We start from the raw sequence: 12,920 nt of genomic DNA, 5'->3' as shown, positions 1-12,920 counted from the left end.
TGGAAGTGTCTTGTCAAATATGCATGGTGGGAATTCTGTGTTTACCAGCACTTGGGAAGACTGTAAGTGTCAGGGATGAGGATAGTTGGTCCACAAGCCATAACGAGTACATGGAGTGTTGGGCCTATAAGGGGATGACTCCTGAGATTCCAGGACAAACAATGTAGAGGGGTATCAGATAAGGATTTTTCAAATGATATGCATTATTTGGATCCATAATCCCTACACCAGGTAAATATTGTGGATAAGTACGTCACCTGGTAATACTTTGTGGGGTCAGGGAATGATATCCTCTCTTGCAATCAGGGAATGATATCCTCTCTTGCAATTTAGGCATGGTGAGATAAGTATATGACAAAAGTGGATGGGAGCGGATCCAAACGAAGTGAAGCAACTCCCTGCTCAGCGCTTTCAGTATTTGTTATGGGATTGCTATCTGGAGTGTCTGAAATGGGTATAGAATCCTGAGCATAACGGTCATTTTCAGTATGCGCAATGAAAAAAGCATTATTGCTTGCAGCGAATGAGTAGGACAATTGACCAGTAGATTGAGTATTAGCAATATTTACATTATTCAATGTCAAGAACATGAGAAATGTAGTTTCTCCTACAGGTTCACATGATTGTAAACCCAGTTATAAATGTTGACTAATGTTGCATCAGCAGTCACAAAATGCTGCAAAGAAAAAAAAAAAAATTATTTAAAAAATTCAGTAGAATAGAGAGGAAGAAAGGGAAAGCCGGGGAGGAACCTAGTCTGGAGCTGATGATACCTAAAGGTACGGTCTACCAGTAATATAACAAAAGGCAGGTAGTAAAAAATCAGGTTATGATACTAAATAAACACAGGTGGGTAATGATTTAAAAGCGTGCTCACAAGCCCATATGTTGCTAAATAAACAGATACTAACTTTCCGTAGACATTGAGTGACACATGGGGTAGAGGTTTAACCCCATTGAGTAGGAATAAGACTTGGCAGCGTTTAGCAAGTGGAGTGATTAAGCGTTTTTTATATAAGCCTGGTTATTTGCTCATACGGTAAAACAATACAATACATATCAGAGTCTATGGCTAAACCCTGGTTCTAGGAGATGAGACAACACATGGTTCCGATATGGTTTAATATGTGGGCAGAACCACCATATGTTTGCATGGGTGGCTGTGATTTCACAACCCTTCCAGTGGTTATACACAGAGCAGCCCCGATCCCCCTCTTTTTTTTGGTTCCCTGCTGAGTGCCTACCATAGCAAACAAGTTTGCTTCAAAACTGGCTCTGTGTTTCCACAGACACACACAGCGTGGCTTGGTCCTGCCCCCGCTCCCTCCTCATTGGCTGTAATTGACAGCAGCAGGAGCCAATGACCCCTGCTTCTGTCTCTGAGCCAGTGAGGAGGGAGATAACTGAGAGACCAGTGCTCTCATGCACATTGCTGGGTCGAGAATTAGCTTGCGTATGGGGGTAGACTGCACATAGAAGGTTTTTTACCTTAATGCAGAGATCTCATTGAGGTAACAAAAAAAAAAAAAAACAAACCTTCAGCCTTTAGAACCATTTTAACCAAACATTTAACTGTGTAATACAAAGTACTTTCCCTTGTTGTGGATTATGGACAGGTAATGTAAGAAGATCCTGGCCCAAATTCTGAAAATCCTTTACTATGCACACCATTCTGTGATTTTTGCCAAGGTGCACAAACAACATCGGCATTGCACTCTTTACTAGCTTTCCGGACAATATTTAAAATGCACCAGGTAAACGCCTAACTTCCTTTGATACATCCACATGATTTCCCTAAAGAAAAACCTCTTGCAATCCAATTGCCAACAAGAAGATATGACTTCTCATTTTAGGAGCCTTATCCACAACACTTGCCTGGTTTGCTACAACACATACAATAATTACTTTTGCCAAAGCCATTCTCTCAAGCAGCTATGTTTGCAACCTTTGTATTTGCTTTTAGTGCAGAAAGAACACTATAAGGATTATGCAGTCTCACAGCAAAAGCTACATGTTTATTGTCTACAGGCCTTCGTCTTCCAGACCCCACAGTTGCCCACACTGCCTTTCTCTTCCGCAGTCTTTGAGGAAGAGGTGGCTTTTTGCAAGGCAGCTCAACAGAATAAATTGACTTTGACAGCCTCCTGATTTCAGACTGAAGGGCACAAACCACGAATTGTAAACAAGCAATGTTCTCACATAGACTAGAAATCTGTATACAAATGGAACCCAGCTTCCAAAAAGTACTCCGAAAAACAAATGTTAATCAAGTATTTCACTGAATTAAACCAGACGTTTTTAAAATATTTACTGAAACTAAAAAGACAGGTACTAACCAAAGAAAGTTGGCTTTCTCCAAACGCCTGCTGTTAAAACTATGCCTTTTTGTCCTGCTGCACTTCTATCTTGATGCACTCCCAAAGAGCAAACTTCACTGAGAAACTCTACAGAGTTGCTACTCCTCTTAAATACCACACTAATTGGCCACCAGTTAAAACAATAAAGCACTTCTCTTACATACAGTATGCTAATTGATAACACTAAGGAACTCCACACTAATGCCTAGTACACACAGGCCAAATGGCTGGTTCAATAAAAACTGGCTGACATTCGGCCAGTGTGTGTCAGCCGGTCTGACATAAGCCAGCCAAATGAGCATGCTGGAAAACCAGCAGCTGACCGGCTCCCAATGCCAATGACTGAGAGCACTGACTGGAGTGTTCGGGTGGGGGGCCGTCCCCGTCAGAACACAACTGCTTAGCGAGGGATATCTCTGTACTAATGTTGAACTGTTAGTACAGTGGCTCAGACCGGAGCTGTTCGTTTTTTTTTCGTTGATCCCAGCGGGTACCAGGCTTTAGTCAGCAATGCACAATACACGATGACTCCAGTACCTAGTAAACAATCACCATTAGCAACACAGCCACAATACCAAAGTTAAAAAAAAATTACAATTTAAGGAAGCCAATTAGAAATACTTTACTCTTATCCAGCTAGTGCTGTTCCAACTATGCACTTCTGTCCTAATGCACTGCCAAAGGGCAGACTCCACAGAGTTTGCGAATGTGTTCATTCACAAACTGACGTGATACTATTGCTTCAGTTATGAATGTAAACAGGATTGATCCAGGGCTGAAAGAACTAATTGATTAATCGACAACTAAGCGATTATGGAATTAATCGATTACTATTTTCATAATCGATTAATCGGCCAGCTGATTAGTTGGTCTGCATACAGAATGCAGTATTTGTTTACATATCAGGAAATACAGTGCAGCACACATACAGCTCAGTACACCATCCATACATGTCAGTAAGTGCCTGGGAACTTGTGAATGTGTGAGGAGCAATGCCTCATGGGACATGGTCCTGGGCAGGAAGTGAGTGGTTCTAAAGGCAAAAGTTTTCTTTAACCTTGCTATTGGGGCACTCTATACTGTACTTAATAGCAAAAAAATTGTAGGTCGGCAATTAGCTGCAAAGTTGTGCCACATCCTAAAATATACCAATAAGCAAACGAGAAAATTCCCCTAATGGTGGACTTTAAAGGCACAAGTAGAGAGGTGTGAGGAGAGTATCTGGCCGAAAGCATCCTGCAAACTGCTTTTTTGGAATCTTTTCCGACTTTTTTCTTTTGTATATGCTGTTGGTTAAGTTCAGAGGACAATTACCCTGTTTTATGTGGTTTTTTTCACGATCTATAGTCTGTGGTAATGATATACGCAGGTGTATATATCTGAGCAGGTAATCGGTAAGCCGCCAGTAAAGCTCACGCACACCTGCGCTTGATTGGCAACGTCAGTGGTCTTTTTTTCTTTTGTTTATATTACGTCCTTTGCAGGATGCCTTCGGCCAGTGCAGATGTCTAGCTGTTTGATGTCAAAACTATCCAAGATATACGAAGCCAGTACCAATTACCTTTAATATACCTTTTTGAACCATCTACGGTAGTACTATCAGGATCCGCCTTCGGCCTCAGTGGAGCTCCAGGTCTTCAAACCCCTTTATGCCCTCCATTTTTGGGCCTTTTCTCAATTTTTTGAGGAACGTAATTACTCATTTACACATATGAAAAATTCTTCACTGCTATGCATGAAGTAATAACACCTTGATTATGTTAACCAACCTCTATCTACCACCATCAGGAATACGTTGGATAGACAGACAGTGTCAGTGCCTTTTGTTTTTAAGTGTTTTGGAATGCCAAGTCAGCTTACACAGTACCAATAAATCTCTGTTAACTTGTATCCACCCCCGAGGAAGGAGGCTAAATAACTCCGAAACACGTCGGGTGCAAGCTTATTGGTACCAACATCCTATCTGTGTAAAAAAAATATGAGCTGCATTCCTTAAAATGTTTACTATATTGTTGCTCAATGTTTTTACTATGTCTTGGAATGAATAAATTATGGTTTACATATTATATACTCTCCTCACACCTCTCTACTATACTGTACTTAACAGCAAAAAAGCAGTATAGAAACAGATCAAAAGCAAACTGCATAGGTGTGTAACCGAGCCTTATGCTGGCCACATGAATCAATTTTCAGACGAGAATATTCATATGAAAAATCTTTGTACATTTGTTGAATGAAAGAATGTTGTTTGAAATTTTCACTTGCTTTTAACATTCTGTTTTAAAAATAATGTAATTTCTGAACGAAAACCACATACACTGTCTGAAAATTCCTTCGACCAAGCAGTTTTCTATTATTTCTAAATTTTCCTGTCACTGTGGTTGAAAACAAACGTCAATTTGACCCCGCTAACGATTCGGAAATCGAACGAACGTTCTTAAAATGACATTTTTTTTTTAAGGAAGACATTGTTTTTTTATGGCCGCCAGCATATAATATATTACAGTTCAGTTTCAAAATCTGCAAAACAGTCTAACTTTTTAATTTTCTTTAAATAAAAAAAGATCCGAGTCTGATGATATTTACCAGATTCAACCTCTAATAGTATATACGTACAGTATATATCTCCTCTAATAGTATATACAGCATATCTCTTCTGTCTGTTATTCTCAGATTTTGCTCTCTAACCATATAGTTGGTTATTCATATTTATCACTGCATAGAGATATTTAAGAATAAATTGCCTTTTTTTTTAAACTTTACATATTAACTAAGTTATACACCACAATTTTAAGGTTATTAATCGATTAATCGAACCAATAATCGGCCAACTAACGATTATGAAAATAATCGTTAGTTGCAGCCCTAGATTGATCCATATGGTGTCACATTGTGTTCTTTCAAGAAAAAGAAGGGGTTGATAAACATAAGACTTGTTTACCGCCCCCCACCTTCCTCTTGCTGATTGCTGTCTGCCTTCACCAAGCACTGCCCATTTGGCACTTGATATTCCTGCTGTTGACATTTTATTGTTTGATGTGTAGATAAGTGACATAAAATCAAATTGAATTCCTGATTACAAATCTAAAAAATGTGGCATAACGAAGAGGGTAAAAGCTTTTAAAATTGTGAATTCCTGGTATGGAGTTATTCACTCCTCCAACTTTGGACAGTCCTATAAACATTTTTGAACATTGCCTCTTGGAGGGCCAACTGGGGTGGTGTGAGGCCATGACTATGCAAATATGCCCCTTGAGTAAGTTTGGATGTACATAGACATTTATTACAGTATATTTAAAATCCTTAATATTAATACACTTTTCAGAAACAGTAGATTGTTTAGTTGTTATATTTTTTCCCTGTGTTTATAGTTGCATTTTTATTTTTTATGTTGTGTTTCAGAGCTCTGTGGTGCTTGTGCATCTAAGATAATGGAAGATCAGTGTCAGGCCATGCAGGACCTCCAGTGCCTCAGTTCCAGCCACAGGTATGATACATGCCAGCTTGTAACTTGACACTGCTGTCATCTAATTATATGCATGCCTACAGTGGATATAAAAAGTCTACACATCCCTGTTAAAATGTCATGTTTCTGTGATGTAAAAAAATGAGAAAAGGCTAAATAATTTCAGAACTTTTTCCATTTTTTAATGTGACCTATAAAACTGTACAACTCAATTGAAAAGCAAACTGACATCTTTTAAAACGCAAATAAAAAACTAAAAAGAATGTAGTCGCATAAGTGTGCACACCCTCTTATAACTGGGGATGTAGCTGTGTTGAGAATTAAGTAATCACATTTAAACTCATGTTAAATAGGAGTCAGTACACACCTGCCATCATTTAAAGTGCCTCTGATGAACCCCCAAATAAAGTTCAGCTGCTCTAGTATGTCTTTCCTGACTTTTTTTTTTTTTTTTTTACAAACCGAATTGCTCTTTATTGAAAATTCTTTATAAAACCTAAACCGCAGGTTTACAAGGTTATGCTAATCAAGGTACAGTAGGAGACACCCCGACAAGTGATATAGAACAATACATTGCCCAGCAACCAAATGAAACCCATAATAAATGATTACCATCCCAGAAAAAGAAAAAAATGAAGTTGTCCCCTACGGACAAGCTCATGTACAATCCACCCATGGCTGCTATATTTAATAATATTTCCGGGGGCAGTTTCTATTAATATGTCAGTTTATACATTGGCAGGACCCCCTTAATTATTAATTCCCAGGAGGATAACGTAGGAGGAGAAGGGAAGTCCGCTTAAAAAGTGTTTCTTTTTTAGCATAGTACAGCTGTCCAGAACCGTGCCACCTGTGGACATGATATAAAGTATACTCTATGGAGAAATTTTGTCTGGATCAATCTGTCCCTGGAGGCTATCATCAACCTGGAGCTATCCTCAAAACATTCCTAACATTCCTCCCTATCTAATGTAAGAATATCTGTGTGCCATGGTTGTCAAAGCTTTTCCATCTTAGGTGACTGCACACTATCCCCTTCCTGAACCGGAGCACTTTTTGCGATTCGGCACTGTGACGCGTTAACTGACAATTCTGCAATCATGCGACGTATCCAAACAAAATTGACGTGCTTTTTTTCCCACAAATAGAGCTTTCTTTTGGTGTTATTTGATCACCTCTATAGTTTTTATTTTTTGCGCTATAAACAAAAACAGAGCGTCAATTTTGAAAAAAAACGCATTATTTTTTACTTTTTGCTATAATAACTATCCCCCAAAAATATATATAAAAACAATTTTTTTCCTCAGTTTAGGCCGATATGTATTCTTCTACATATTTTTGGTAAAAAAAAAATCGCAATAAGTTTATATTGATTGGTTTGTGCAAAATTTATAGCGTCTACAAAATAGGGGATAGATTTATAGCATTTTTATTGTTTTATTTATTTATTTTTTACTAGTAATTGCGGCGATCTGAGATTTTTACTGTGACTGCGACATTATGGCGGACACATCGCACAATTTTGACACATTTTTGGGACCATTGGCATTAATACAGCGATCAATGCTATAAAATTGTATTGATTACTGTAAAAATGTCACTGGCAGTGAAGGGGTTAACACTATGGGGCGCTTAAGGGGTTAATTATGTTCCTGGGAGGTGATTCTAATTGAAGGGGGAGGGGACTGACTGGAGGAGGTGACGGATCGTGGTTCCTAGCTAATAGGAACACACTATCTGTCACTCCTGTCAGAACAGGGAGGTGTGTGTTTACACACACTCCTCCCTGTTCTGTCTCTCCTCTTCATGATCGCTCTTGGCCGGCGGTCATCGCGACTGTCGGCCACCCCCGCTGTGCAGAGGGTGCCTGCTATCCCGACCCCGTGAGCTGATGTATAGCTACGATGGCTTACGCAGGTGAGCCAACCTGCCGCAGTATAACTGTGGCGGTTGGTCGGGAAGCGGCTAAGAGCCAGATAGAGCGCAGACAGGACTTACTTCCTGAAATTTTCTTAGTTGCATCCTTCAGGAAAAGACATGGTCCGTAGAACGCTTCCAAGCATCAGAGGGATCTCATTGTTAAAAGGTATCAGTAAGAAGAGGGTACAATAGAATTTCCAAGGCATTAGATATACCATGGAACACAGTGAAGACTGTCATCTAGTGGAGAAATTATGACACAACAGTGACATTACCAATAACTGGACGTCCCTCCAAAATTGATGAGAAGAAAACTGGTCAGAGGCTGCCAAGAGTCCTACAGCAACATTAAAGGAGCTGCAGGAATATCTGGCAAGTACTGGCTGTGTGGTACATGTGACAACAATCTCCTGTATTCTTCATATGTCTAGGCTATGGAATAGAGTGCCAAGACTGAAGTCTCTTCTTACAAAGAAAAAAAATCCAAGCCCGGCTACATTTTTCAGAAACACATCTGAAGTCTCCCAAAAGCATGTCGGAAAATGTTATGGTCTGATGAAATGAAGGTTGAATCATTTGGCCATAATTACAAAAGATCTGTTTGGCGCAAAAAACACTGCATATCGCCAAAAGAACACCATACCCACAGTGAAGCGTGGTGGTAGCAGCATCATGCTTTGGGGCTGTTTTTCTTCAGCTGGAACAGAGGCCTTAGTCAAGGTAGAGGGGAATTATGAACAGTTCCAAATACCAGTCAATATTGGCACAAAAACGTAAGGCTTCTGCTAGAAAGCTGACCATGAAGAGTAACTTCATCTTTCAGCATGACAACACCCCAAAGCATACATCCAAATCAACAAAGCAATAACTTCACCAGAAGGAGATTAAAGTTTTGGAATGGCACAGCCAGAGCCCCGACCTAAATCCGATTGAAAATGTGTGGGGTGATCTGAAGAGGGCTGTGCATAGGAGATACCCTCACAATCTGACAGATTTGGAGTGTTTTTGCAAAGAGTGAGCAAATGTTGCCAAGTCAAGATATGCCATGCTGATGGACTCAAAAAGACTGAGTGCTGTTAAATTAAAAATCTATTCCGTCAGTATAAGATACATTGCAAGGGTTTGGCATACTTCATATTCATACTATTTGTAAAATAATTTGTTCATTTTGTTGAGTGGGATTGTTTGCCTTTATTATAACCAAGTGGTATGATCTTAGGGTTTTTAATAAGACAAGGCATTATCTGCATTTCTTTAGGTGAGAATGAGTATTTCTTGCAGAAAACAATACTCAAATTGCAGAGGACCTCTATAATGAGACTTGTTTAGCTACATATTTCTGATGGACTTCTGGTTACCTCTCAAAGATTGTAGTGTTTCTGGCAAAGCTTTCATCTTCTTTTCCCCTCACAAGTCACACTATCTTTATTAAGGCATCACCAGGGCATTGACTTTGTGAACTAAGATGCTGACCTGAATTTTTTTTTTCTAGTGCATTTGAAGTAGCTTTTATCCATGGTGTAGCTTGGCCCCTCTGTCCTTAGTTTAGAATGTATCCCAGGGTTCATGAGCTTCAATCCTGTACCCACTGCAATAGTTTTAGTATTCCCACCCTTTGTCTCCCTCCTGAAGCTAATATGTTGATCCCTGTATTTCCTTTTCCTAAAAAGCACAAACTTAAAAACCTCCTCATTCACATCTATCCCCCTACACCTTACAAATGTGCCTCCCACCTCCAAGTGATGCAGTTTAGCCTCATGTTGCCTTAGAATGATGTCAATGAATGCATTTACTTGTTGCCAGTAGGCCCTGTAGTTGACACGGTATAGGAATCTGATTGCTGTTGCAACTTTGTCTTCTTTGTTTCCAAACGGTGATGGTGTCATGGCTGACTGCAAGATTTTTTTTGAATAATGTTAGAGTGTCTCATGTCTGTCCTCATTAACATACAAGCAAGAATATCAACCTCAACGCCTTTAACCGTTTGTTAGGACAAAAATCTACAGTACTGTGAAATTTTTTTTCAGGCAGGTGTGAAGAAATGCTGTAAAGTAAGAATTCTTTCAAAATATATATTTTCATTGTTTAAATTTACAAAATGCAAAGTAAGTGAAAAGAAGAAAAATCTAAATCAAATCTTTACACCCCTTTCATACTGAGGCTTTTTTTCAGGCCCTACAGCACTAAAAATAGCTCCTGTAAAGCGCCTGAAAAAAGCCTCAGCTGCAAACCCAGTGTGAAAGCCCGAGTGCTGCACTGGCAGGGCGTCGAAAAAAGTCCTGCCAACAGCTTCTTTACAGCCGTGTAGGAGTGGTAAATACACTGCTCTTCCACCACTCCTGCCCATTGAAAACAATGGGGCAGCGCCATGATAGCGCCGGCAAAGCGACACTGCAGTGGCGTTTTACGGGCGAATTTAACCCTTTTAAAACCTCCCCACTAGCGGCCGAATAGCGCCGCTTTACCGCTGACGCCTGGGGCGGCTCAGTGTGAAAGGGTGTTAAGGTTTAGGTTGTGGAATACAGTTTCATATCACAGATCACCATGGCATAACTTGGCACAGCAACAAGACACAAGGTAGTTCTACTACAACAGCAAGGTCTCTCCAGGCAAGATTTCAAAGCAGACTGGGGTTTCAAGTTGTGCTCTTCAAGCTCTTTTTGAAGAAGCACAAAAAAACTACCAACGATGAGGACAGAAGACTCAGTGGTTAGCCAAGGAAACATAAAGTAGCACATAAAAGACACGTCAAGCAGTGTCATCAACCAGAACTGCCAAAAACCAGTGGAACCCAGGTACACCAATCTACTGTCTGGAGAAGTCTTGCCAAAGTGGTCTTCATGGAAGAATTGTGGCTAAAAGTCATACTCTGGCATGGAAACAAAGCTAAGAGACTCCACTATGCACTAAAACATGGTAACTGGGGTGCAAGAAAAATGGCAGCAGATGCTCTGGACTGATAAGTAAAATTTAGAAAAATTTGGCTTTAGCTGGAGGCAGTTTGTTCACTGAAAGGCTGAAGAGCGGTATAACAATGTGTCTGCAGTGAGCTGTGCGTTTGGCTTCAATTTGTTAGTGTATCTAAATTTGCTAGTACAGACTGACATGTTGCTGTCCACAGGTATTAACATTTTTTACAGGTTACAAGTTTAGAGTTACAGAGGAGGTCTAGGGTTAGAATTATTACTTTCGCTCTAATGTTTGCAGCGATACATTACATGTTTGGGGCGAACACGTTTACATTTAAGTGTGTAACTTGCGTATGCGTTCGCTTCTGCGTCCCTTTTTTAATTAAAATTTTTATCACTTTTATTTCTGTTACAAGGAATGTAAACATCCCTTGTAATAGAAATAAGGATGACCAGTCCTCTTTTATGGAGAGATCTGGGGTCAGAATCTTTACTTTTACGGGCAGTCCCTCAGTTACAAACATCTGTCTTGCAAACGACTCATACTTACAAATAGAGAGACAACAAGAAGTGAGAGGAAATCTACCCCTAGGAAGGGGAATTCACTCCTGGAAGAGCTATCATGGGAAAAAGGTGTCTCCACTGAAGCTTTATCATCAATCCTTGTTTGCACAACAACCCCAAATTTTTCAAAATCCAGGTTTCACCAGGACAGAAAATGAGGTGAAATTTTGTGCACGGGACATTGTTTAACCTCTTCTGAACAATTTAACTTGACAGCTAGAAACTGATGTCTAAAATCATTCGTACAGCTGTGTTTACATGCAGCGTTTAGCCGTATTTTTTTTGTTTTCTTTTTGTTAAAATGAAAAAGGTCTGTTTACGAAACACTGCCTAAACGCGAGTTACCGTGTTTAGCAGCATTTACAGGCTGTTACAGGCATTTGGCGTTTCAAATGCCTCTGAACATCCATCCTGAACGCATTTTTTTTTTTTGCACTCCAAAAAATACTTCTAAACTTAACTGCCTAGAAATGACTATAAACGACCCTGTGTACATGTACTGATAAGTTAACATAGAGGAGAGTTCAGGGGCAGCCGAAAAAAAACGCCCAACTGCTCCCAAACATCCGTTTACCAGCAGCAGTGTACATGAGGCCTAAACCTTTTCCTAGGCTATCGCAAAAAGCGTAAAAATGTTTTTTTTTGGAGTTACTCAAAAAATGTACCTGTTCCAACTTACATACCAATTAAACTTGGGGACAAACATACCAATGAAACTTCTGTAGGTTTGTTCCTATCTTGTTTGCAACCTGGGAGCTGCCTGTACCTTTAACCCTTTCACTGCCAGGTCTGTATGCCGTACGGACCTACAGAAGTGCCCGCAGGTGGCCAAGTCATTTCTCCCTCTCCTAGAAGCTCATGGTCACTTCAATGACCATAAACCTATATCAGAATTGTTCAGCAGACTGTCGAACAATTCTTAAACTCTACTCAACAAATTACAACCCGCTTATCGGAGTTAATAATCTTAAATTTGACCGCCCCCACCACCCATGTCGCCGCCTTCCTGTCTCTAGCCTCCACCTCCTGCCGCTAACTTTCGCCTAAAACTACTTGCCCCCAACTCTCCTCTCCTATCCCTTTCACTGCACTGATTACCCCCCCAAACTGGATCCCTGCAGCTACCATCATCAGCCGACATCCCCCCTCTTCCGCTTCTGCCGGCTTCAGGTGCTGCATGGGGCTTGGGGGGATCCGGATGTGTACCCCCCGCCAGTCAGATTGCCCCCATACCAGCCTCCAGAGCGGCTTCCCTCCCGCCGCTTTCAGCTGCTCCCTGCACTGAACTCTGTCGAGCTGTCATACTGCAGAGCGCGCGGGGGGGGGGGGGGAGCGGTGCAGGTGGGGGCTGAAGTTGGGGCTTGATATTTTTATGAATGAATTAAGAATTGCTACAGTGAAAGGGACAAAAGGGACAACAATTAAAAAGGGGGGGGAACATAGTAATACCCAGTGACTTTTTTTGGTCCTCGCTGCATGCAGCCTCTCCACGGTGATGGTCCCCACCCTTCCCTGCACTCAGCCTCTCTACGGTTATGGTCCCCACCCCCCTCCACGGTGACTGTCTCCCCCCGCACTCACCCCTCTATGGCTTCCTCAGGAGAAGCCGAAAGACCCGAAAAAAACAAAAACTCATACAAACCTATGAGTCTGGCACCCTGCAGGGGGGGAGTGCCCCTGCACCCCTAATGGATTTGCCTCTGC

The 12,920-nt window shown here is 40.8% G+C and overlaps 1 protein-coding gene across 1 annotated transcript in view; it reads left to right on the top strand.

The window, feature by feature from the left end:
• NEK7 (NIMA related kinase 7) overlaps positions 1 to 12,920 on the top strand; it is a 242,607-nt gene that overhangs the window by 50,353 nt on the left and 179,334 nt on the right. Inside the window, exon 2 of the mRNA XM_073592966.1 lies at positions 5,760 to 5,844. The gene's annotated coding sequence lies outside the window, so the exon portion shown is untranslated. The remainder of the gene's footprint in view (positions 1 to 5,759; positions 5,845 to 12,920) is intronic.

Source organism: Aquarana catesbeiana, linkage group LG07, assembly GCF_042186555.1.
Source record: "Aquarana catesbeiana isolate 2022-GZ linkage group LG07, ASM4218655v1, whole genome shotgun sequence".
In the NCBI taxonomy this organism is placed as follows: Eukaryota; Metazoa; Chordata; class Amphibia; order Anura; family Ranidae; genus Aquarana; species Aquarana catesbeiana.
The sequence above is the reverse complement of the archived record's forward strand: the minus strand, read 5'-3'. Positions and strand labels throughout refer to the sequence as shown.